This window comes from Chelonoidis abingdonii, chromosome 4 (assembly GCF_003597395.2).
Source record: "Chelonoidis abingdonii isolate Lonesome George chromosome 4, CheloAbing_2.0, whole genome shotgun sequence".
Taxonomy (NCBI): Eukaryota; Metazoa; Chordata; order Testudines; family Testudinidae; genus Chelonoidis; species Chelonoidis abingdonii.
In genome coordinates, this window is record NC_133772.1 from 15,158,973 (window position 1) to 15,184,019 (window position 25,047).

At 49.9% G+C, this 25,047-nt stretch overlaps 1 protein-coding gene across 1 annotated transcript in view; it reads right to left on the minus strand.

The window, feature by feature from the left end:
- CDK18 (cyclin dependent kinase 18) overlaps window positions 1–25,047 on the minus strand; it is a 180,606-nt gene that overhangs the window by 85,194 nt on the left and 70,365 nt on the right. The window lies entirely within an intron of this gene.

Genomic DNA, 25,047 nt, shown 5'->3' on the forward strand with positions numbered 1-25,047 from the left:
TCTATGGGGAAAGGTTAAAAAAAACGGGGCACGTTTAGTTCTGAGAAGAAAAGACAGAGGGGGGACCTGACAACAGTCTTCAAATATGCAGAGGACTGTTACAAAGAGGACAGTGATCAATTGTTGTCCACGGCCACTGGGGGCAGGACAAGAAGTAATGGGTTTAATCTGCAGCATGGGAAATTCAGATTAGATATTAGGAAAAACTTTCTAATGCTATGGGTAGTTAAGATCTGGAACAGGCTTCCAAGGGAGCCTCTAGAATCCTCATCATTGGAGGTTTTTAAGCAAAGGTTGGACAAACACCTGTCAGGGTTGGCCCACATTTACCTGATCTGCAAGCCCAGGCGACTGGACTTGATGAACTCCTGAGGTCCCTTCCAGCCTGGCATTTCTCTGATTCAGTGATTTGCAAGGCAGTGTGAACTGTGCTTTTCCAACATGGCAGTTTAGCAGCTGGGTGGAATAGAGGCATGTTTGGGTTTTTTGCAAAGTCCTGCTGTGCCCACAAACTATGAAATCAAGCAATCATATGAAATTTCACAGGCAAATTTAGCTGAAATGGGCCCGTTGAAGTGAGGAATATTTTTCAAAAATGGGTCTGGTTTGGAAGTCGCGACAGTTTGCCGAAGCCGGCGACTGTGAGCATGGCAGCTTTCCCCTGGAGGTATTTTGCTCGGGGGCTGGACAGGGCAGTGAATCCTGGAACTGATATCGAAATGCAATTCCTAGTGCACAGATTAGTCAAACTGCAGCCAATGGGTTAGATGTGGTCTGGGCAGCTCCACAGGGAAGCCCCTGGTTGCCTTCATGTTGGATACAGGTTGCATCCCTTGGAGACATCAGCCCTGCTCCTACCCTGCCTGGCACCTTATGTGGTCACTTACCCCTCCATAACATGAGCGCAGATGCTCACAGAACTGGACTGCAGTGTTTACATCCACTGCCCACTCATTTTGCTCAGGGGGAATGGCTACATGGGATGCCAAGCAGCGGAGAGTCAAGCCCGAGAGCCAAGCCCAGCAGGTAACTCTCCATCTCGATCCAGATGGGTCTGGCATGCCAGGACCTGCACCAACATAGGCTGCACCTCCACATGAGCAATGACAGCCACTGCAGTCTGTTCTGTTTCATGCCAATTAGGCACAGTCCTGGGCTCCTGTCAAGCTACCAGCATGGCCCTTAGGTGGGCAATCCTAGGAACCAGTGGGTTAGGATTCTGCTAGAACGTCCATCGCAGCAGGTGAATTCCCCAGGAGATGGACATAGAAGTATGGACATGTCCACCCTCTACACAGAAAACACCACGTTTCTGCCTTAAACCAAAAACGCCTCCCCACCCCCAGGATGAGCCAACAGCAGAGAGATCCCAGACGACACTGCTGAGTCCTTTCACTAGAGATGGGAAGGTTTCCCTGCCAACAGGACTAGAGATGGGGAGGAGATTTCCCTGCCAACAGTTTTCTAGTAGAGGCTGGTGAGCCCTGATCAGCATTTTAATCACAGACTCCAGAAGGGATTTGCTCAGGCTGCTCTTGCCTACAGTGCACTCCTTCAACTGGTGCATCTGCAAAGCCCCGGCCCCAGAGGAACTGGCACAGGAAACGGAGCAGAACCTAGTGTTCCAGCATTCTGTGGGCAGGAGAGCAGGAGAGATCATTCACTGCAGCAGAAGCTCCACAGAGCCGCACCCTCGCCCACCACCACCAGTACAAAACCAGCGGGTGCAACCCCGCTGCTCCCACCCAATCTCTGGGTCACTTGTACTAGGTTGGAGATAGGGAAACAGCTGGTTACCACCCGGGCAGGGCGTCGTGGGGAGGAGCTGCGTTTATTGGCAGATCTTCCTGCTTCCCACTGGAGAGTTTGTACTGGGTTATTTGTCATTTCGGATGCACAGCCTCAATTCTATTATGTATTGATGTTGGTTGGAGTGAGGGACTGATCAACTCTGAGGCAGGGACGTCTCTCCCTACGTGTATGAACAGCACCTCACACGTTGCAGCTTGTAGGTGCTATTGTGCTACAAATAAAAGAAGAGCCTGGCAAGTGAAGTAGGGAGGGGTTATTATCCCAATTTAACGGGATGAGGAAACAGATGGGGAAACTGAGGCACAGAGCATTGAAGTGACTAAGAGGAGAGTTCAGCCTCCATGGTCCATTCAGCAGCTGGTCCCTCCGTGCTGCGATGAGAAGCAAGGGGGGCCAAACGCAGTGGTACTACAGGCCCAGTCCGCTAGAAATGCACTGAGACCCCAGATCATTGCATACAAGCCACCGAACAACAAGCGCAATGACCTCTCCTGGCTACCAGGCTGGGCTGAAGGTGACCTGCTGGCAAGCTGACCAAACCCCCGAACAATCTGTCCCAGAGATCTCTCATTTTCAATCACCCTTTGGCCCTCCCTGGTCTCCTCTAACACTGATCTCGGCCTCCAAGCCTGGAAACGCAGCCCAGCCAATCTGCGCTAAAAGAGCTGGGCATTCCATGTGGCTAGCATCCTCAATGGAGCTGCTCAGGCCCCAGGCACCAGCACCACCCTCTACATAATTCCACATCCATCTAGAGCAACATCCGTCTGGGAAGCTCAACGACCCTGGTGCAAACCTTCCGTGCTCAGGCCCCACAGCACCCCTGCAAGGCAGGGGAACATTCGCCTCGTTTGATTGACAGGGATACTAAGGCACAAGGGAGGCCGAGCAAATTGTCAAAGGTGACAGCAGGGCCAGCGCTTCCATTTAGGCGACTTAGGCGGTAGCCTAGGGCATCAGGATTTGGGAGGGCAGCATTTTGCTGCCCTCCGCGGCAATTCGGCAGCGGGGAGGTCCTTCCACAGTCCGGGTCTTTGGCGGCAATTCTGCGGCGTGTCCTTCACTCACTCCAGGACCTGCCGCCGAAGTGCCCCGAAGACCGGGAGCGCGGAAGGACCCCCCCTGCTGCAGAATTGTCGCCAATGACCGGGAGTGCGGAAGGACCGCCCCCCAGGGCGTCAAAAACCCTGGCGCCGCTCCTGGGTGACAGGGAGTGAGGGAGAGCTGGGAATAAAGCCCTGGTTCCCAGTCCCAGTGCTCTAATCATTAGACTCCACTTCCTCTGAGAGGCAGGACTGGAACCCAGGAGCACTGATTCTCAGCCCAGTGCGCTAACCACTAGGCATACCTATTAATAAAAAGTCATAACAATCCTAAACTGAGCACTCTAACATGGGTGCGTCTGACAGTCTAGACCGGAGAGTGAAGAATCCGCAGCAGTATGTACACACTAACCGCAGATAATATTCTCTGCTAGTCTATGAAACAAGTGTCAGCACAAGGGGAAGTCACCTCTTTTCTTTATGCAATTCCCCTGCCTTCACCTCGCTTCCAAGTAGAGCAACACTGCCGTGGCACAGCTGTCCCAGATCCCAGAGGATTCACAGTGGCGCAGTTACAGATGCTCACACACAGGTTTTCTCCTCTCCTAACCCGAGACAGCTCACGTGCGCACACATGCTTCACTCTGACAGAAGCAAGCAGATTGGTCTTTGGGGAGCAGGACATACAGTGCGTTTTAGAGTCTCTCCTTCCAGTGACCACTTCACCTTCCCTTCGACCTGCCACTTGGGAGCTACACAGGCACTGACTCCCAGAGATAAAACATGTTCATCCTCTGCTGCCCACGTCATGTTCGTCTCTTGCGCACACACACACGAAAATCACTGCCAGGAGGCCAACCACTGAAGCGTTCAATCTGACCTTTAGATTCAAGATGGCCAACTTCATTTGCAAAATTTGCAACTGGCCACTCATTTTTGGGTGCCCAATCGGAGTCACCTTGGACCTGGTTTTCATGGGTACTGAGCCCCTGCAAATCCCACTGATTTCACCTGGAGCTGCGACCTCTGAAAACCCTCGGTCTCAAGTCAGGCACCCAAAATCAGCATCCACTTTTGCAAAACCTGGGCCCGAGGCGGATGATTTTTGCTGCTGCCTTGAGTTAGAGCAGACAGCTGGGCATCAGGACTCCTGGGTTCTGTTCCTGACTGTGCGGGACCTTGGGCAGGCTAAGAGATCTCTCATGCCTCTGTTTCCCCAGTTTGCAGGCGTACCTCACTTGTGTCAGGCACACTGAGATCTTCAGCTGATGGGAATGTTAAACTGCTATTAGCCTGTCATTTCCCCACCCCATCCTACATGTGCTCAGAGAGGTTGTTGATCACCACGTTATCTAAATAACTTATTATTAAAGCAGCTGTCACCAGAAGCACAGCTTGTACCAGACAGTCTTCGTGCCTCTGTTCCAGCACGCTGTGGTAAACTGCCCCACTCAAAGGCAGATTACCATTCAGGTAACAGACCAGGGATCGTTTGGGGGTTAGCTGAGCCTGTGTACCTAAAAATTCAAGCAGATCTGACCTCCACTGGCTATTTCTAACTTGTCACTTTGCTTTTGCAGTGGCTAAAGCAGCAGCAGCAGTTTCTTACTGCTGGTATCACAGGAATGCCATCAGGTGCTAGACACAGAGCGAGAGACAATCCCTGCCCCAAAGAGTTTACAGTCTAAACTGAAAAGATCGACAAAGGGAGTACTGTTATCCTCATTTTACAGGGGAGGAACTGAAGTATAGGAAAGAGTGGGCTAGATTCGAATACTCTTACACTGAGTAATACCTACTCCCACTGAGATGTGATTTGCCTGATGTTCACAAAGGGAGTCTGTGGCAGTGTCTAGAAATGAGCAGGAGGAGTCCTACATCCCAGTACAGCGCACCAGCCACAAGAGCATCCCACATGGAGAGTAATCACCTGAAGGTATGTCTACACTGCACACTAAGCTGGGACTCTAACTCCGGTTTGAGCCCATGTCCCCATTCTGTCCATGTACAAATCAGTCTGATTCGGGTCAGCAAGCAGGTCCGAGGACCTTGCTAAGGTTGGGGGTGCATCAGAGCCTGAGTCCTGCAGTGACCCAGGTCCAGCTGCAAACCCAAGTCAGAAGGTCTGTGCAGTGCAGTGTGGACGTGTTTACATGGCTGTGAGAGCTGGGTCCAGCAACTGTAAACTCAGGTTTACAGTGCAGTGTGGACGCTCAAGCCCACATACTCAGTTTACAATTCAGTGTGGACATACCCTTAGACACGTGTCAGCCAAAAAAAAAACCAATCAACTAACCTCATTGCACTCAACTAAACTCACTGGGGCTATGCTACACACCTCACACACACTAAAAACGTACAGTCAGCCAAAACACAGTTGACCGTAGCAACCAACAGACCAATAGGAAAACAATAAATCCAGCAGCAACTAGTCTCAATTTTGCCCTTGCAGCATCACCATAACAACGGATCCACCACTTGGAGCCAGAGAATTGTGCACTTAGCAACCAGAGTCAGACAAATTACATGGGAATAAAAATTATGCGGAAAGTGTTTTTTCCAAGCTTTTCATGTAAACCCATTCAAAAGGCCTTTGGACTCTGCAGAGCCAGAGCCTGAAACTCAGGGTCATGTCAAATGAACAATAAGATTGCAATCAATAGTTGCACTTTTCCACCCAAGAGGCTCTTCGGGCCAAAGGCATGGAGTTCTCCTAGGGAGGAATTTGGCCATTGGTTTGCACTACTTAACTCTTGGCTGTGTGGTTCAGAATGGCTCCTTTCTGCCCCTCACACAGCCAGCATCCAGGAGAACAGGCACCACTTACCTAGAAACCTCAGAGAGACAGCGGAAGCATCCAGAAATTGGTAACGCTAGGGCCAAAGCAGGACTTAAGTAGTGCATAGGTCTTTGTTTAGCTCTCTGCACTAGAGGGGATCTTCCCCCTCTCCGAAGAGCAGTGGGACTGGGGGAAGCAAGGAGGAATGTTTGCTCAGGAAAGATTTGCTAGGGACTGCTGAGAGACAGGTGTGGGGCCGCTCTAAGGAAAGGAGAAACAGTGCCCAACAGAGGGACAGATTACAGTCATGTTAGCTACTCTGGCACTTGTGCTCCAAGTCTGAAATTGAGATTTATGGGATCCCCTTGCCCGGCTCCATAGCCCAAGTTCCTGGGATTGCAGAGTTTGGGAAGATGCTCATGCTGCAAAGACCCTCCCAAGCAGGGAAAAATTGGTGGGACTTTCCTCACATTCAACTCGCCTTGCTCCTCCCTGCCATCTCCCTTTCCCCTCTGCTCCCTAGAAGAGACACAGGCTCAATTAATCCGCATATTTGCTGCTAATTATTTACCCAGAGCCACCAACTGGGGAAGTTGCTCTTGCATGGATGCGGCTGACAAATGCTTACTGAGCAGGAGTCAAGGCTGCCCGTTGCTGCCTAACTTAGCTTGACACCTAGAGTTTGAAGAGAACATGGAAGTCAATGGTGTAGTGGCTGGGGAAGAGGAATGCAAAGGGACTGGATATGCAGGCAACTCCCTTCTGGGTCAGCTATCCCAGTTACACTGAGGTTAAGAGAGGAACACACTGAAACACCTAATTATAAGCTTAGCTGGGAGCAATCTGAATTATCACACAGGAACTGACATTCCCCATGCAGAGACAAATTGCTCTCTTCTAATGGCTGCTTATCACTAGGATAAATCCATTGAGAACAGCGGGGAAGCATTGGGCCCACAGAGTATCCTGGGGGGAGAGGGTCAGATATTTGATACTATGTGAGATGAATTTGGGGTGGGAACTCAGCCCATTTCCCAATGGGCAGGTGTCTGTAGCACAAATACCCCTTCCACAGCTGGCCTGCATGGTTGGCAGCTTCAACAGAGAAGCCAGGACTGAAGTGGACACTCGGCCCTGTGCAAGACAGCACCACAAGACCTACCGTTTAAGGCAATTCGGAGGGCAGACGTGGTGCCTAGGCCATGTGCTGGGCCTCTGCACAGGGGTGGATTTCACGCTGACTGAACAGGCTAAGGAGACTCAGCTCCTGTCCGGTCTCCAGCAGAGGTGAGACATGTTAGCAGATGGCACAGCGGATGTCTGCACTGTCACTGGCCATTGATTTCGGCGGGAGCTGGGTGCCCACCTCCCTGAGGCTTGGCTGAAAGTCCCAGCTGGTGTGTCGATTTGTCCCCCCCACCAAGGCTGGGGAAGGCAAGGAGTTGGAGCTCACTCACAGGACAGAGTCAAAAGCATTTAGGGGGTCATAAAGACCACTCCCTTGTCTAGAAAAGGGTTAGGCTTAAGGGCAAAACTCTCCTAACTACTCTGCTCTGCAAGTGGCCAACTTGAGATGCTTCAAAGGGGTCTGACTTTTCAGAAGTGCTGAGCACCCTCAATTTAATGCAGTACTCCTGTTCTTTTTGCAGATACAGACTAACACAGCTGCTACTCTGAAACCTCTCAATTTAATGGGAGCTGCAGCTGCCACACCTCTGAAAAACAGGCCACTTTAAGAGGTTTCAAGCTGGGCAGGTGAACATTGAAACACCAGAACCAAAGCCCATTTTGGGGATTTTGGGTCCTTAATTCTAAAGGGGGAAATCATCTGGTGAAGGCACTAGATTAGGAGCCAGGACTCCTGGGTTCTATTCTTTTCTCTACCACAGCCTGGCTGGGTAGCCTTGGTCAAGTCACTTTTGGTGTGATCTCCAGAAGTGCAGAGAACCCACAAGGCATGATTAAACCAACAGGAGCTGCCCCGCCTCAGGATCTCTGAAAATCAGGCCACTGATTGCTCTGTGCATCAGTTTCCTCATCCGAAAAGTGGGGGTGTTAGTTACACTTGCTCACAAGAGCATTGTGAGGCTTAATCTGTTGATGTCAGTGAGATCCTGAGATCCTGGTTGGAATAAGCTAGAGAAGGGCAGATCTTTGTTGTTATTATTCATTCTTTGGAGAGCGACAATGATGCCCAGCTTCATACAGATGTGGGAAATGCCATGGATGACAAAAGCAACGTACATGTAATATGCAACTCCCTGGATCTCTCTCTCTCTATTTTACATGCAGAGCAGTGGAATGCCAGTGCCAGAGGAGTTTGCTCCCAGCCATGGACCTCGTCCTCTATGGCGTCGTGCGAACAGAGCACAGACAGAGGTGAGATAAATTGGTGGAACAATCCATCTCCCTCCACTGCTGACTCATTGACAAGCTTCCCTTTTTCCAAGCCAAGGGATCCGTCCCACTGGCTCAGTCACGGGCCCAGAGCAAACCTCTCTCCTGCCACCACAGGTGAGCGAGGGCATGGAGTCGGGACTTGGCTGCCTTCACAGGAGCTGGGTGAAAGAGCTACAGGGAAGTGTCTGCCTGCAGGGAGCAGCAGGAGCAAACAAGCAGCTCAGGTGTGTGCACAGCAGGTCAAACCCTTCCCTAGCAGAGCACTACTGTGGCTAATTAATTTGTGTGTCTGCAGAAGCACCTGCACAGCGCTAGGTCCTTTCCAGACAGACAAGAAGGGGCAGTTGCTGCCTCAAGCATTTCACAGTGTAAGGTACAGCCAGAGGTCAAGGAAGGGGATGAACACAAGGGCCTTTCTAGCCACATCAACAAGATTCCTGACAAGCTGCACAGCAGAAGGGTCTCTTTTTGGGGAAGTGGGGGGCTTACCAGGGGAGCGGGGAGGGGCTTAGCAGATGAGCTCAGGGAGGGCGAGGGTGCCTAGGGGAAGGCATGGAGGTGACTGTCTGAAAGACTGACAAAGGGGAGGACCGGGGTGGAAATGCTGCTGGAGCAGAGGGCGCAGGGGGAAGCTCGAGTGATGCAAATCACACCCTTCTGACTGCTATCCAGTGCCCAGCTCTGAGACCAACCGTACCAGGCACGGCTGGGTGAAGAGCACCTGCATGTGGCTGATTCAGCAGGTCAGACGAGAGGATCCCTATGGCCCCTCCTGGTCGTATAATAGGGCTTTATGGAAAGAAAGGGTTACAGCAATGCACATGGCTGGGTCATCCCAGGGATAAGAGCTTTGATGGCACAGAGAGGGGAATGGAAGAGGCCACTCAGATACTCGCTGCCACATCTGCCACGACCAGGACACCGTGCTGGGGTTTGCTCCCCGCAGCTCAGCACATTTGCTATTTTCAGCCTGGGCAGGGGAACCAGCACAGCCCTTGCCTTCCCCAAACACTGGCACAGCTGGAGGGTTTGTCAGCTCCACAGCGACAGGCGGGATAGGGGATCAGGGAAACATTTCTAAGAGAGAAAGCAAAAGGAGCTAGTCACAGCACGACAGTGTCCGGCGCAGAGCACCCTGAGGCTGACCAATGGCTGGGCATGTACATAGCACCCAGGCACCACGCTGGGGTCAGAGAGGTGTGCAGAGGGCACGGCCCCACATCTGGGATCCGCTGCAGGTAACACTGTGTTCCAGATCCCCTCTGGACCAGACTGTTCCATCCAGGACACTGGAGCATGCTGTTCCCTCCCCTCCCATCACACAACGCCTGCTAACAAACCTGACATCCGCTCCTCTCTGCTGTTATAATTAGGAAAGCAGAGCAGATGGCAAAAATTGTAGTTGAAAGAAGGAAAATCAAATGAAGCTGTCTACCACTGCATGGCAATCCTGCCCTCTAAGAGCAATCCGGGGGCCCAGGGATGCTGGGGCAGCTCTTGGGTGAACTGCTGGAGCACACGGGATCGGGTGCTGCGAGGACTACGCCTGCAAGGGCTTCACCCTCATTTCAAATGGCGTTTGGATACTGCCAGGCTCGCGACATGCTCCACATGGAAACGCTGCCGGCACGTGCCACTCGGCGTAGGCACAAGAGGCAGCATGGGCCAATGGCTAGGGCTCAGGAGTCTTGGGTTCTACTCCCAATTCTGCCACTGACCTGTTTGTGTGATCACGGGCAAGTCACTTCCCTTCTCTGAATCCCCTCCAACCCTTCCACTATTGAGCTTATAACCTCTTTAGGGCAGGGACTATCTCTCACTACATACACATACAACACCTACCATAACTGGGTCCTTGATGCCACCATAATAGTCAATGCATGTATCAAGCTGTGCTGGTTTGCTTACATGGGGAAAATGAACGAACACCCTGCCCCTTGCCCTCTGTGAACCCGGCACAATGGGTTTGGGAGGGGAATTGACATAGAAGCCTCTTCTTATAACACTAGCAGAGCTGCCCCGGCAAGGGAACTGCAGGAGAAGTTTGCTCGTGAGGAAAATCATCATTTAGCCATTCGCATGGGGGGAACTCCAGCCCTGTGCACAAAGCCAGCAGAAAGCCCCACTTCAGCCCCCAGGGACAGAGTTTGAAGAGAGGGATTCAAGCCTCCTAAACTGCAGAAAAACTAGTTTGGGGATGGATCTGGAGAATCTGATTCAGATGGGACTCACGTGAAGCACCGGCCGTGAGCTGGCCATTGGCAAGGGGAGAATGCAACCATGGTTAGCGGGAGCTCCTGGCCAATGGTGCCAAATGGCACACAGCTCTCAGTTCCCTGGGCAGCAGCCTCTAGGTAAATCTACACCAGGATTTTTTCCCTAGCTGAACACACCTACTATTTCAGTACTGATGTCATTCTCAAGCTATTAAGTGCTCCAGTGGTATTTCCCACATTCTATGACTACACCCTGAAATCATTTGTACTGCCATGCTGCAGACAGGCTTGCTTTCCTTTTAGATAGTAGGGGCTGAAGGGTCACCCCACAACCCCAGCTCTGGCTGCTCAATGGAAAAGATAGCTGTAATCCAGTGGACTACACAGAAACCGAAGACTCCAGGCACCTGAATTCTAGTCCTGACCCTGCCACTAAATCATATACGACACTTGAGCAAATCAAGTTAGAGTTTGATTTCCAGAAGTGCTGAGCACCCACAACTCCAGCTGAAATCAATAGGAGCTGCAGCTGCTCAGCAACTAGGAAAATCAGTCCCTGAAAAACAAAACAAAACACCTCTCCTTGCCTCAGTTTCCCCATCTATTAAACAGGGCTGAGCCAGCTCTGAGGTCAAGGAATGAAAAGGCTCCTCCACAGGGGCATCAAAGAATGATTATTACTATTAACTCCATGCCTTTCATCTCTGAAGGGGAACCTGCTCCCCAAAGCAACCAGGGGAACATACAACATGCAGTATTTTAGCAAATCTTTAGATTGCTCACCTGCACATGTGTCTAGCTGTGGTTCTCCATCATGGGAAAGGCCCTACATGAATTGTGGGATGATCTTCAAATAATTGTGGTTGAGTTGCAGATAAGACATGGAAAATCATGGAAAAGTAATAATTCCATGATTTAATTTGGAAAAGCCAGAGTAGAGCTATTTTTTTAAAGAAAAATTTGCTGGAACAATTTAAACACTCAGGTATTGTTATGCCTGCTGATTTTTTTTTTTTATATAGTCAGACATTTTGCTGCAACTATGTTACATTCATTAAAAAAGAGTGACTGGTACAATATAAAATTCAGGAGACGGAAAAAGTCTTAACACAACTGCTGTAGCTTCCGAGTCCAGTCACGTTTGCCTTTTACATTTTCACTGGCATTGAATGTTAGTGCAGCACTAACTGTATACTCAAAAAGTCTGCAAAATTGTGGATTGTGCAATATAAGCTCATTTAAAAAACTGCGGTGGACGCCTAATATTGTGGGATCTGCAATTTTCGCAATATTGTGAACGAAATAGGGCCTGACTCACGGGACAGGAAATAAGTGAGCAGGCACATTTCAAAACCCGGTCAGTGAAACAGCAGAAAAGGGAATTCCCGGTACTTGCAGAATCATCTTGCCTTGTAAGACCCAGATGTTCTGAACAAATGCAGCCAAGCTCTGATACATGCCGGTACGATCTGTAACTTAAAGCCCAGGGAAATCATCCCTTTAGAATGCAGATAGCACTCTCCCCACCACTCTGGCCTTTCTAAACTGCCCAGGTAGCATACAAAGGCTGGGGCAGAATTCCCCTGGCACCAGAGCATCACAGGACCAGTGTAACTGACCCTGCCCTGCTCCCCTGGCAAGGCCCAGTGTAGGGTGCATAAGGGAGGAGATAGAGGGGTTCTGCAAAGACACTGTGGGCTATGACACCCCTTGGGCAGCCCTGAGGAGGCTGCCATAAATGATAGCAACATCCAGCATTGCTCTACACTTGCTTTGCATGTTAGGTACCAAACTGGCCCTCATCTGGGCCAGAATCTGGAGATCTTAAAGGCATCTTTGCCAACCCCTCCCCGTGCCTCCAAGAAGGGCAGCACAGAACCGGACCTGTAATCTATAAGACACCCCCCAACCATAGCTCAAATCCAGAGTAGCAAATCCTAATGTAGATTATTAAACAGCGCAATTCTAGCATTGTTTTGACTAATGAAGCAGCTTTCCCTGCACTTGCAGAGCCACCAAAGCAATGGCTAAAAGTTATGTCAGGACAGGTCTCTATGAAGCTTCTCTCTACCCTGTCGAGAGCCTTATAAATTACATTCAGAAATGCCACACAAGAGCATCTGCATTTGCAGGAGCTGGATGTGATCCTCCTGGCATTCACATCGTGTACATCAAGAGTAACTCTATTAAGTCAATGAAGCTACAGTGGTGTAGAACTGAGAGCAAAGAGTACAAGGTTAGAACAACTGTTTATGGCTTTAAATCTCTTGGTTCACAAGCCTCCAGATATAACCAACATATTTTTAGCTGCTTACTTGTTAAGCAAACATAAGGGAAATGTCAGGGTGATTTTGCATATTGTGCTGGACTTTGCACATTTATTCTGTCACGCTGAAGATTCTGGATCCAAACCAAACCCCAGATCCAAACAGCTCCCAACTTCGTGGGAGGTGGAGTGGGAATGGGGCTAGTATATGAATGCAGATCCTAATCACAATTTTGCAACTGGTTCCATTTGGATAACAGGCCTCCCCAAACTCCTGGAATCCAACATCCCCACAGTTTGGGGTGGTTGGGATCCAGATCTAAATGTTGGGTGCTCAAGCCACTATTTAACACTGATCAGGTTTGGGATGATTATGTAGATCAGCTTTCAGAAACCAAGCTTGGAGGCTTCACTTTAGTCCTGCACAAAATGATGGTTTACATGACAGATCTAAATCCATCAAACTCTCAGAAACCCTTGCAAACCGCTACATGATGCACAGAGCTTAAAGGGAGAGGGCAATTCTGTTTGGAGGTTCATTGTAGGGTGCCAGGAACCAGAACCTGAAAGCAAAGCTCAAGAGGAGGAACAAACCACATGAAGCAAAAGGAATGGGAAAAAAAAATATGCAAACTCAAACCAACAAAAGATGCTGAATGGCGTGTGACTCTAGACACAGCTTCTACACTTGCTGACGTAAATGAGACACTGACCTGAAGCATCTGATGGAAGGTGGACTTCCAGTCAAACAGCTGAGACTCCAGGGAGGTAGTATGGCCAACTGGATAAGGAACAGGTCTGGAAATGGGGAGACTGGGGTTCTAATCTCTATGCTACTAGGTGAAGACTGGACAAGTTGCTCTGCTCTCTGTGCTTCAGCTTTCTCCTCTAAAAAATATTTCACAGCTAGGCATCACGGGGCACAATTCAGTAACACATGAGGGGGATGCTAGAGAAGGGCACATGGTTATTATAGGGGTCTGGTTCTGAATTTTTTGATTGGGGGTTCATGGTCTAGACATGGCATTACCAGGAGGAAAACATTTATGGGCCAGATTTTGAAGGGCTCAGCACCCAACCTGCTTACAGCTTAGCACTGCCTCGGTGGGCATTGAGCTCTTCTGAAAATCTGGCCCTAACTGTGGGAGCCTGAGCCCTTTTGAAAGTTCCAGCCTGTGTCATTATGTCCTGTGGCAGCCGCTCCGTATGGTGGCGGCTAGCACGCTGCGACAGCTGCCTCAAAGAAGGTGAGCAAGTCCCAGATGTACTTCCTGGACTGCGGTGGAGACCAGCAATGAACAGATTGATCATCAGTCACCTGGTTAGATAAGGCACAGCTCATCTGCTGTGACTCTGCTGCAGGGAGCCAGCCCGGGTCACTCCCTGTCTCCTTCCAATGCCTTGCAAATTAAGTGCTACCCCCTGCCCTCTGCCACCTCCATTTACCTGCCCTCTGATGTGGCTGGATCTGAACCCTGGTCCCTCTCGAGCACTGCCATGAGCAGACTCTGCTGCTGCTGCTGCTCCTGTCATAGCTGCTTCCCTGTTAGCTGAGAGATCAGAGACAAAGTGAGGCAGAGCTCAGAGCCCTGGGGCTGTTGGACCTGCTAGCCTCACATGGAGGAGGTTTGTGGGGAGCAGAGTATCCCCAGAATCCCTAGGCTGGCAGCATCACCAGTGCTCGAGTCAGATGAAGAACAGAACCAGTTCCCGCACCGGATGGGCACTGCATTAATTTTTGGACATGCTGCCACCTTGTGGCAGTTCAGAGATACAACTGGTTGCCAAAAAGCCAGCTGGCTCGGCATAACCCCAGCCTAGGCCAAAGAAGCCAGAAACAAGGTGGTATGAATCTGCCCCACCTACCCACCCATGCTGTGGCGCCCAGCAGCCTACAGAACTTTTCTTCATCCAGGCCAAATTAAAGCATCCCTGTGCAGCTCCAGTGCTCACCCTTCCCATAACTGGCACTGGCTCCATCCTCATGGGCACTGATGTGAGCACAAGCCAGTCTGGTGGCTGATAAAAGCATTGACCAGGCAACCAAGTTGTGGCCCCTCCTGTGCCTGAACAGAGCATCGACGCCTCTGATCACACAGAGGGCGCTGATCTCTACAGGACGTTATGTTACTGTGGGGCAGGGCAGGGCTTAATCAGGGGGTGAGCACAGCTATGGTAGCTCTCCAAAACAGCATCGCCAGCAGCTATTTTGCATCCCTCAGCCCCCAGCACGCACACATGTATGCACATATGCACACTGTTGCCTTTTAAATATTAACTCTGGGGCAGGGATGGCTTTAGGAAGTGCGGGATCCTATTTGAATACCCGGCGGCGGTCTGGGTCTTCCACGGCACTGAAGGACCCACCGCCGAAATGCCGCCAAAGACTCGGAGCAAGTGAAGAACCCACCACTGAAGATCTGGAGTGAGTGAAGGACCTGCCACCGAAGTGCCGAAGACCCAGATTGCCACTGAGTGAGTAAAAATTGAAAAGTTAGATGCTCTTCTTTAGGGTGCGGGGCCCTCTTAGGCACGGGGCCTGATTTGGGGGAAATTGGCCTAAAGCCAGCCCTGCTCTGGGGCAGGCTCCAGCTGTAAAACCTGTTCTGTCAGGGAGGCAGCCCCCTGGCTCCCAGCCCCCTCCCAGGAATCTCTCTGCACTGCTGCTCTTGACATAAGGGCTGAGAAGGGTCACAGAAACCTCAAGCAAAAAGCCATGAACTCTCTACTCCATATAGCACTGATTATAAATATATTTGCTGGGTTTCCCTGCCCTGGCCTACCGGGAACCATTGACTGAAAGATAAGAGCACTGCCCAATGCTTAGAGTAGGCCGGGACTGGGAGCAGACATGCCAAACCCACGAGAAAAAAAACAGAAATTGGTCTTGTTTTTGGCTTAATTGGTTTGTGAGTTGCTTGTTGGCTAGTTTTTGGCTTGTAGCTTGTTTGGTTTGTAGCTTGTTGCTTTTTTTGACTGGCTTCCGGCAATTCGGGACAAGTGAGGGGAGAGAGTCAGGGGTGCATAGCAGGCCCTCCACAGTCCTAGATTGCAGGCTGGGGGGATCTAGTTACACAGAGTGTTGGGGTTCTTAGGGATTGTCTTGCTCTGTCCTTGTTTTGAAATGGGATTAGCTTGATTTTTGGCTTATTGTGAAAGTCGGGGGGCTTATTTACCACGTGAAAGTTGGCAACTGGGACTGGGAGTCCGGGCTTCTGCATTCCAGGCCTGCTTCTGCCGCTGAATCAGTGACACTGGGAGAGTTACTGCTTCAGGTCTCCATCAGTCCAACCAGAAGGGCACTGCCTGTTTCGCAAGGTTGTTGTGCATTAGCGGTTGGAACATGCCTCGAGTCTCCTCAGACAAAAGGGAATTACAGAAGCGCAGAGCATGGCTTTTTCCACTGTACAAGGAGCAACCAAAGTGCATTTGGTCTGAATGTCCAGTTTCAGAATAAGGAAAACAGTAACAAGAAAGAACAACAATAAAGTCTCCAGGAGCCTTTCAACATTTCAGCCCATTTTTTAAAATTTAAGATAGATGAAGTCAGGACTTTTAAAAATGCCGAGGAAAAATCTTTTCCTAACATTAGCATTTGTTTCTGAGAAGTGGGAGGTTGTTACTCATTGCAGAGTCGGGATAACATATCTGGGAGGTTTGGTCTACATCATAACTGTTAAGCTTAAATATTTTTAAGGCAAACAAGCCATCTCCCACAGTTCCAGTCTCTACGGATCGCTGACATCCAATAACTAGTCATTGGTTCCACTTCCCTCTAGTGGCTGGCTTTTGGAAAGACAGCTGTAGGATGTAAAACCTACAATCATAATAGCTTTCTTACTACAGGAGAACCACAGAGTTACAAACTGACTGGTGAACCACGCACCTCATTTGGAACCAGAAATACACAATCAGGCAGCAGCAGACACACACACACACACAAAAGCAAATACAGTACAGTACTGTGTTAAACGTAAACTACTAAAAGAATAAAGGGAACGTTTAAAAAAAGAGTTGACAAGGTAAGGAAACTGTTTCTGGGCTTGTTTCATTGAAATTAATGGTTAAAAGCAGCATTTTTCTTCTGTATAGTAAAGTTTCAAAGTTGTATTAAGTCACTGTTCAGTACTGTCAATGTTTGAAAGAACAACCATAACGTTTTGTTCAGAGTTACAAACAACCTCCATTCCCGAGGTGCTCGCAACTCTGAGGTGCTACTGTATTGCAATAAGCAGCTGATTCTGTAAACATATGTTTTTTAGGGGTGCTAAATCTCATGAACTGCTTGCTCTAATGACCCCAAATTTGGAGCACTAACCCTACCCCTCAGCATGTGAATTTTTAGAATAGTCATCTTTTAATAGTGACTCTCAACCTTAACTATGGCTGAGCTGCTGCTCCATTACTATTTGCTTTCTGTGTTACAGTAGCACCCATGGCCGTAAACCTTCCAAGCCTGGTGCGGTTTGGTATATGTTTGTCCACAATGAGGCCACACTCTGATGGGGCCTTGCTCGAAGAAACTCACTTAACCCATGAGAAACTGGTTTGTGACGTGATAATAAATGACTGACATTGTTTATATTACGGTGGAGTTTAGAGGTGCCAGCCAGGGATCAGGGCCCCACTGTGTCAGGCGCTGTATCATCTGTCAGAACCAGAGCCCTCTCATTTACCAGGCACTTAGCTGGGGCTGTATTTAAATGTATGTGTTTGTTTCTATGCGTGCATAGTGTGTGTGTGTCCATCTGTGCACATGTGTATGAGTGTCCATGTGTGTGCACGCACACCCTCTCTTCCTCACTAGTGAACTCACTTGACTTTGATCAGTCTCTCCTGGGAGCACAAGTATAGTGCCCACAAGAGTCCCCAATCTCTGCATCTCTGGATCTGTTCCTCCAGTTCTCCCTCGATCCACATCTCCGGGGCTGGTCATTTCTCCGTGATTTCCGCAGTGCTGGGAACTCCATGTGCACACATTTCCCTGCAGAGAACCAGTCTATGCAGAGACCCGACCAACAGGAGACTTGCTGCTGAAAATGCACCTGGAATTATTCCCAGAGAAGGATGTGTACAAGTCCAGGAAATTGGATGCTAAATAAATAGCCTTTCCCTGCCAGTACTTTGTGTTCAGAAGATAACAGGACAAGTTTGTTCTGTTCTTCTACCTTGCCAGGGCAATTGTACCAGAAACTTCTAAGAAGCCATGACGAGCTCTTTTGATAGAATCATAGAATATCAGGGATGGAAGGGACCTCAGGAGGTCATCTAGTCCAACCCCCTGCTTGGAGAAGGACTAATTAGCCCAGGGGCTTGGTATTGGCTATAGAATCATAGAACTGGAAGGGACCTCGAGAGGTCATCTAGTCCAGTCCTGTGCACTCAAGGCACGACTAAGTATAAAGCCTTTCAATCTATAGCTGGGTTGGTCTACACCAGGTCCAGGTCGGTAGCAGTTGGAAGTTGTTACCATCTGACACCTGTTTGATTTGATCCTGCAAACTGTCAGTAACCCACATGTGCTTCTTGCTCGTTGCTTAAAAATAACCCCCTGCAGCAGCTGGCTCTGAGAACTCCTCCATTCCTCTTCGCTCTTCAACAGTGCAAAGACTTCCAAGAATATTCACAACCAGAGTGCTGCACTCTGGATTAGGCAGCTGCAACCACTGTCCTCTAGTGGATAGAATCAGAACTGCCCACCGGCATGTGACAGGCCCTATTGCTGCTAAGGAGAGAGTCTCATTTAGCCTAAGCAGTAGAAGCCTTTGATTCCGGAGTAGGAGGATGTGGGTTCTATTCCTGGGCAGTTCAAAGTGGCCATTATGCATATCATAGGGACAACAGCGAAATCTGACATTGCTGTGGATCTGTGAGAACATAACTACAATTCTAGCCACTACTGAAAAATGAAATGAATGGAAGAATTCTTTGTTTGCATCTGCTGTCCTAATCATCCTTACAAAACACTCTTTGGGCAGAGCATTCAATGGGTACGTGATTAAAATTGCTTGCCAGCCTTTGTATTGCTTTGTAACTGCAGCAGCATGAAGTGATTAATTTTTTCTTTTTGTAAAAAAAAACCAAAAAACAAGTCTGCGAAAATGGCAAATCCATTTGCTATGCCCCATGCACACAAACTGGATCATTTTTGTTCTTTTCAATGCTTGGGAGAGGACGAGAGTGCCAGTGGGACACCGCCGGAATCAGCACGTGGGAACAGTAATAGATTAGTCAGAAACAGGAAATGTCTATACATACTCCAGGCATAGGCACTGACTCCATGGGTGCTCCGGGGCTACAGCACCCATGGGGAGAAAATGGTGGGTGCTGAGCACCCACTGGAAGCCCCTCTATCTGCTCCTCAGTCGTCCCCCCCAGTGCCTCCTGCCCACTGGCAGGCCCTGTGGATCAGCACCTCCTGCCCACCGCAATCAGCTGTTTCACGACATGCAGGAGGCTCGGGGGGCGGGGGGGGAGCGAGGATGCAGTGCACCCAAGGGAGGTGGCAGAACTGGGTGGGAAGAGGCGGAGCAGAGATGGAATGGAGGCAGAAAGAGGTAGGGTGGGGTCTTGGGGGAAGGGATGGAGCGGGGGTGGGGCCTAGGGCAGAGCTGGGGGTCGAGCACCCCCCCGGCACTTTGGAAAGTCAGCACCTGTGCATCCAGAGCCTCGATTTTACAATGAAGAACAGGTCGGCATGGCTTCCCATTCTGATGCCTTCAGTGCACGGGGAACCCCACTGCAGTGAAGTGAAGGACAAGAAAAAAGCCACAGTTCACCAGGCCCTGCACCTGTGGGGTTCCATTTTATGAACATTTTGATTTTATGAACTCATAAAATAGGAGTTTTACAGTACTGGCTGATCCCCTTGCAATACTGTACTAGGCAGAATGAAGCATGGTGGGGTCCTGCTATTACATACGCTACGGTCACATCTAGACTAGGGGCTTGTCTAGACACAAAAGTTGTCCCACTTTAACTATACCTAGGCTTGGCAGGAAATTGTGGGGGGTTCAGACTGTAGGAGGGTCAAGCAATAATTAATGACTGTCAATGAAGAGATTCAAAAAGTTAAAAGCTTTATAACCATTAAAACACAAACTGTCAACATCATGTGTCAAAAGATACGAAGTAAATAGCCTTAAATCAAACTCTTAATAAGTTCTCAAGCAGTGTTTTTCTTCCTTTGCCGATCTGGACATTCTGATTATTATCGAGGGAAGTATCTTTTCATGGGTTTGTGGGTGTACAGGGAAATTGGCATTTACCAAACTAAGTCTAATGCTTTCATAGCCTAACTCCACACACAGCACAGCGGTTGCCATCAGAGCTCTGCCCATGTTCGAGAGTGATAAATAAGGGGGAGGAACTATGAGGAGGAAAGTAGCAATCCGTTTTAACTCCACTGAACTATGTTGGATGGAAAGAGATTTCAAGTGATAAAGTTCCCATCATCCTATGCTTAAACAAGCGTTTCACAAAAGTATGGGCGCATGTCCCCCTGTACTAGCCAGCAGGGTTGACAAGGTTCTCAAACTGTTCTCCAGAGCCTCAGCTTTCATGTTTTTTGTCTTTTTTTTAAAAGTAAGCTTTTAGCTGTTATGGTTGCAAAAAACACTTCAAAGCGTGATGAGCGTAACCCATGCAGCGACTCTGCCTGAATTTGCAGAGAGCCTGAAACTACACCCTCAATGGTTGCTAGCTCAGATGCCAATGTCAATACTTTAAATCGACTCAGCAACAGCTCATTTGGGGTTTGCCGTTAACACCACATGGCAGGGTGGAAGAAAGGGCACGACTGGTTTAATTTCCCCCAAAGTTGGGAAAATGTTGCATTAAAGGCATAATTCAGGTCTCAGTGCACTGGCTAAGAATCAAACCCCAGGGACAAGAATTTGGCCGAGGACTTGGCACTGCACAGGAAGCTCCGAGCAGTAAAAAGGTAAGCGCTTTGCTCGCCAAGGAGGACAGTTGGCCTGTATGGATCTAGTGGAGGGCTAATAAAAGGCCTGATAAAGAGCGACGAGAAACCTGCTAGTCGCCATAAGAAGTGTCATGCCCAGGAAATTAAAAACCATACACCATATGCTGCACTGTGCAGGGCGGGAACTGGCGATGTAAGAAGAGGTGGCTTTGCTAAACAGGTCTCTGCCTCTAGCAGCATTTGCATCTGCTCCAGTGCACACACTAGGCGGCAGGCTTGACTCATGCTGCCTTGTTAATTCATTCACACACACACACAGAGCAGTAACTTAACCTCCCCCTCCTCCATTCTAGCACCAAGTGGGGAGGGACAATGACACAGGAATAATAGGAACAGAGGAGAGGGATGACACGCGTAACCTAACCTACTGGCACGGCAGCCGGAGAGGCAGAGCCAATGGCTGCCTTGCATGCACAATAAGTCCATCCAGCCCTCCCCACTCTGTCAAGTCCTTAAGTTGCAGCAACTACCTCCGTGTTCAGAGAAAAGATGATGCTCAGCACGAGGGGAAGGAAGATCCCGCTGCCAGGTAGATGGCATGGACGCTGATCCTGACAGGGCTGGCTGCTGAGAGGTACGTGCTTTCCAAGGCGCTGCAAGGCAGGGCTCCCAAGGCAATCGCGTTTGGGATGCAAACTAAGATCAGACTTTAATTTTCCAGCAGGGGGATATGGAAATCCAGCTTCCTCTAAAATGATTCACCCTGCTTCCCCTTCACCAAACCTCAGGCATAGAGGCTGAACAAGACACAGGGCAAGCAGCCGGACAGGGCGGGTTGGTACCTGTTGGGTCGGTGGGCTGTGAACTTGAGCGCTGGGATGCTAGCCAGGCAGGCAATGCTAGACCGTGAGCAGGGGTCAAGGGAGTGCAACACACTGCGCTGCTCGGGATTTAAGGGTGGGGATTTAATGAGCAGCAGCCAGCTTGTTGACAAGGACAGCACTTCCTAGTCCAGTGTTAGGCTCGCTGGTGCTCAGATAAACTGGAGTTCACCCCTGGATTTCCACTGGAAGGCAGGCTTTTCACCCACCTCTTTGCTCATTTGGCCTTAAGGCCTGCGCTTAACAAACAGCCCTGACAAGTCTCCAGGACCAATCATGCTTCTTTAAAACTGAAGCAGAAAGCCCAGCAGATGGAAGCACGGGAAGGGTCTCGAGAGCAGCTCTGCAGTGAAGTAGAGGGAGAAAGCGCTTTAGGGATCACCTTGTCTTCTTTATTATAACAAAGTTCCTTGTTCAGTGTTAGAAGAAAGTGGCTCCCTGTCCCAGAAGGAGTCAATGGGCAGCCTGCGGGTCAAATCCGGACTGCCAAATGCTTCTGAATGGATCCTGAAATCTTCTCATTTACTTATTATCATTATTGTTATTATTTTCTCTGGAGTCTGCACCTTGACTGAGAAATCTGGACCGTGACAAAAAATAACTGACTACCCCTGCCCTGCCATTGTCACATGACAGCCCCATGGCTTGATGTTTGGGGGAGGGATAACTCTCCCTCCTAGGTGGACGTGGCTCTTGCAATTCCATTTCTATAGGCTCAGGGCTGGAGTCTCTGTTGCCCCAGGCAGGGATGGAAGGGGAGGTATGGAAAAGTAGCTTTAGTCACTTTTGCATTCCCATAGTCCAGGGTCCTGTCTTGCCCCTGGCATAAATTAGAGCAGCCTGAGGTTGCTCTATCTTACATACTGCTTACCATGGCCCCCTAGAGGCCTTGAGAAGAAGAGACTAACCATAGTGCCGTGTGCTCTGGCCATGCCCCAGGCATACCCCCACTGTGCCCCCTATGCTAGAGGCTGGGAACGGTGCTGACACAGAGCCTTTTTGACAGCTCTACATCACCCAAGGAGACCGGGTGTATTTTCCAACCAACCAATCCAATGCCCCTCTATGCTGTAAAGGTGGTGGCTGTTACGGGAGTGCCCTATAGGTGTATATATGCAAATAAGTTAATACATAAGGTGCCAGTAGATGGTACTTAAAGATACCTAGTGTGGTTGCTGGGTTTTGTAGGACAAACAAAATATGCTGCTGTGTACTGCAAATGGTTTCCTTTGTGCAGCACGTTACACCAGCTCTTAGCAATGTAAAGGGCCCTCAGAGTTCTCAGAGGACTTGCTCTGCCCACAAGATAGCCAGTGCCCGCCGACCGACAGGAGGAAGGTGTAAACGGAGTGATCTTTTGGTGCGGATGCCAGAACCGGATAATGCAAAGGGCAACAGTTGCTGTTCAGGAAGAGGGAAAATAAACCCTTCCTCCCACTCCTTGGCATCGAAAAACAGGGCTTGAACTATTTAACATTTCCTAGGAGGCTCTGGGTCAACAGTGCCTGAGACATGACTCCACCATCCCAGGCCAGCACCCTATCCCCCAGCCTTTTCTCATGTGAGTCGTTGACTGGACATAGTACAGAAGTGGTCTCTCAAAGGGGGTTGTCCAATAAGAGATTTAATATGCTGTCTGGGAGGCAGACGTTTTCAAAGCAGTCTAGGGGACTGAGACACACCTGTTCATTTCAGTGTGTGGAAATCCCCTCGGATGCTGTGAAAATCTTGCCCCATATTGCTCCCTGAGGTGCTGTCACCTTGCAGTAAATTTCCACTGAGTCTTCTGCAGACAGGTTACCCAGTTGTCTGTAATAGAGCTACACTACTCAGTGCTGTGGCTGTGGGGCCTTTCTTTCCTTTTCCTGTGAAGTCTCTGTCCCCTGGGAGCTCCGGCGTCGAATGGCTTCCATGTGCCACAGGACACGAAGACAGCTGAAAATAGTCAAATCTGTGTCAAGTCACAGGTGTTAAGGCCAGAATGGACCATTCTGACCATCTAGTCTGACTTGCACAGCAAAGGCCAGAGAACGTCACCCTGCATCCAGCGCCTATCTTGTGGTTGAGCTAGAGTGCATCTCTTGATGACAGTCGTCTGTGTACTTGATAAAATTAAACATGCATGTGTACTTGGGAATCGTAACACAGTGTTACAGGGGAATTAAGAGAGGAGTGTGAGCCAACTCCACGAAAGCCAAGGGCAACATCCCCGGGCTTCCCTGATGCTCTAGCAGGGCTTTGGGCGTTCTGGGAACAAAGAACACCTTCTGAGCTTTAGGCTATTGTTATTAGGTGGATTACGCTAGTGCCCAGAGGCCCCAGCAGCACACACATTCAGGGCATCTGCATGAGGAAGCAGCACCACTCTAGGCATAATCTTAAACCAGTGGAAGAGCCTGTGTGGACATTCATTTTGGTCTGCAACAGGTTTATTGCAGTTTAGCTGAAGTCGACGGGGAAGAGGTTTAAGCTGAGGCCAAATGAGCTGCTTTTAAGCCGAAAGAGGAGCATCCGCACAAGGGCTTGCACTGGTTTAATACTCATTTAAGCTAAACCAGTGCAATGTCTGCGTGTAGATAATACTGCTGCAAGAGCGCACTCCAGCCCCAAAGAACTCGCTGTCTAAAGAGCCACAACAAAGGGTGGGAGGGGAAGCTAGAGCACGAGAAGGGGAAGTGACTTGGGAAAGGTCACATGGCAGCTCAGTGGCAGGAGCAGAACCCAGATCTCCTGACTCCCAGGCCACTGCCCGAGCCATGAACCACATGCTCTCCTGCTGGCTCCCTACTCCCCCACTGTCCCCTTTGAAGCAGACAGTTTATCCCCCAAGGACGAGAGGAAGCGAGAGCTGAACGCCCCGGCTCTTGGAGCAGCCTGATGTTAACAGCAGCAGCCCTGTTCCAGCACGAGGGAGCACGTCCCCAGTTAATCGGCTTTTAATTAAAGGACATGCTGACATTTGGAAACTAGAAACAACTCTCCTGTGTGGGCTGCCTCTCTCTGCTGCTCGCCTTCTCTCTGAATCACTCCCTGACATTTTGTCAGATGAGGATGTGACTCTCTCCCTCCCCATGTAAGAGCTCATTGAAAAGGAGACTAAAAGCCACCGCCTCCCCAGGGGCCCCCGGCTTTGGTAGCGGAAGGGAAGAGCAGTTGATCACCCCCTTGGCCAGTGCAAGGGAAAGAACCAACAGGTGGTGTCCTTGTAGCCTGCCTATCCCTGCCAGAGAGCCCGGGAGGTGACAGCGTGCTGCAGGCTGCTGGGGAGATCCCAGTGGCATCCTACTGCCACGCTGCCTCTTCTGTCCCCAACTGACATGCTGCAGGGTCCTTGTTCCGCTGGGAATCCTGCTTGCAGGGAACCTGCCTGGCTGGCAGCCCAGTACACACATCATTACCCTGCTGGGATTCCCCGCTGGCTGGCCAGTCCTGCCGTTCCCACCACCCCTTCCAGCCACGACCTTCACTAAGCCCCAGACCAGGACCTCTCTAGCCGTCACTCACTCACTGGGCAAGCGCTGACTGACACCCTCTGCTCCATGGATCGGCCTTTCTCCTCCAGCTAGTTGCATACTCCCCATATCTGAACCACCACCTGTCCAGGCACCCGCTCTGGCCCTGGGAGCAAGAGGAAGAACTGAGGTCGTTTCCCTGTTTTGTTTGTTTTTGGTAGAGCTGGGTCCAAGCTGCAAAGTTCAGATGTGAGGTCTGAGGCTGTTGGGATCC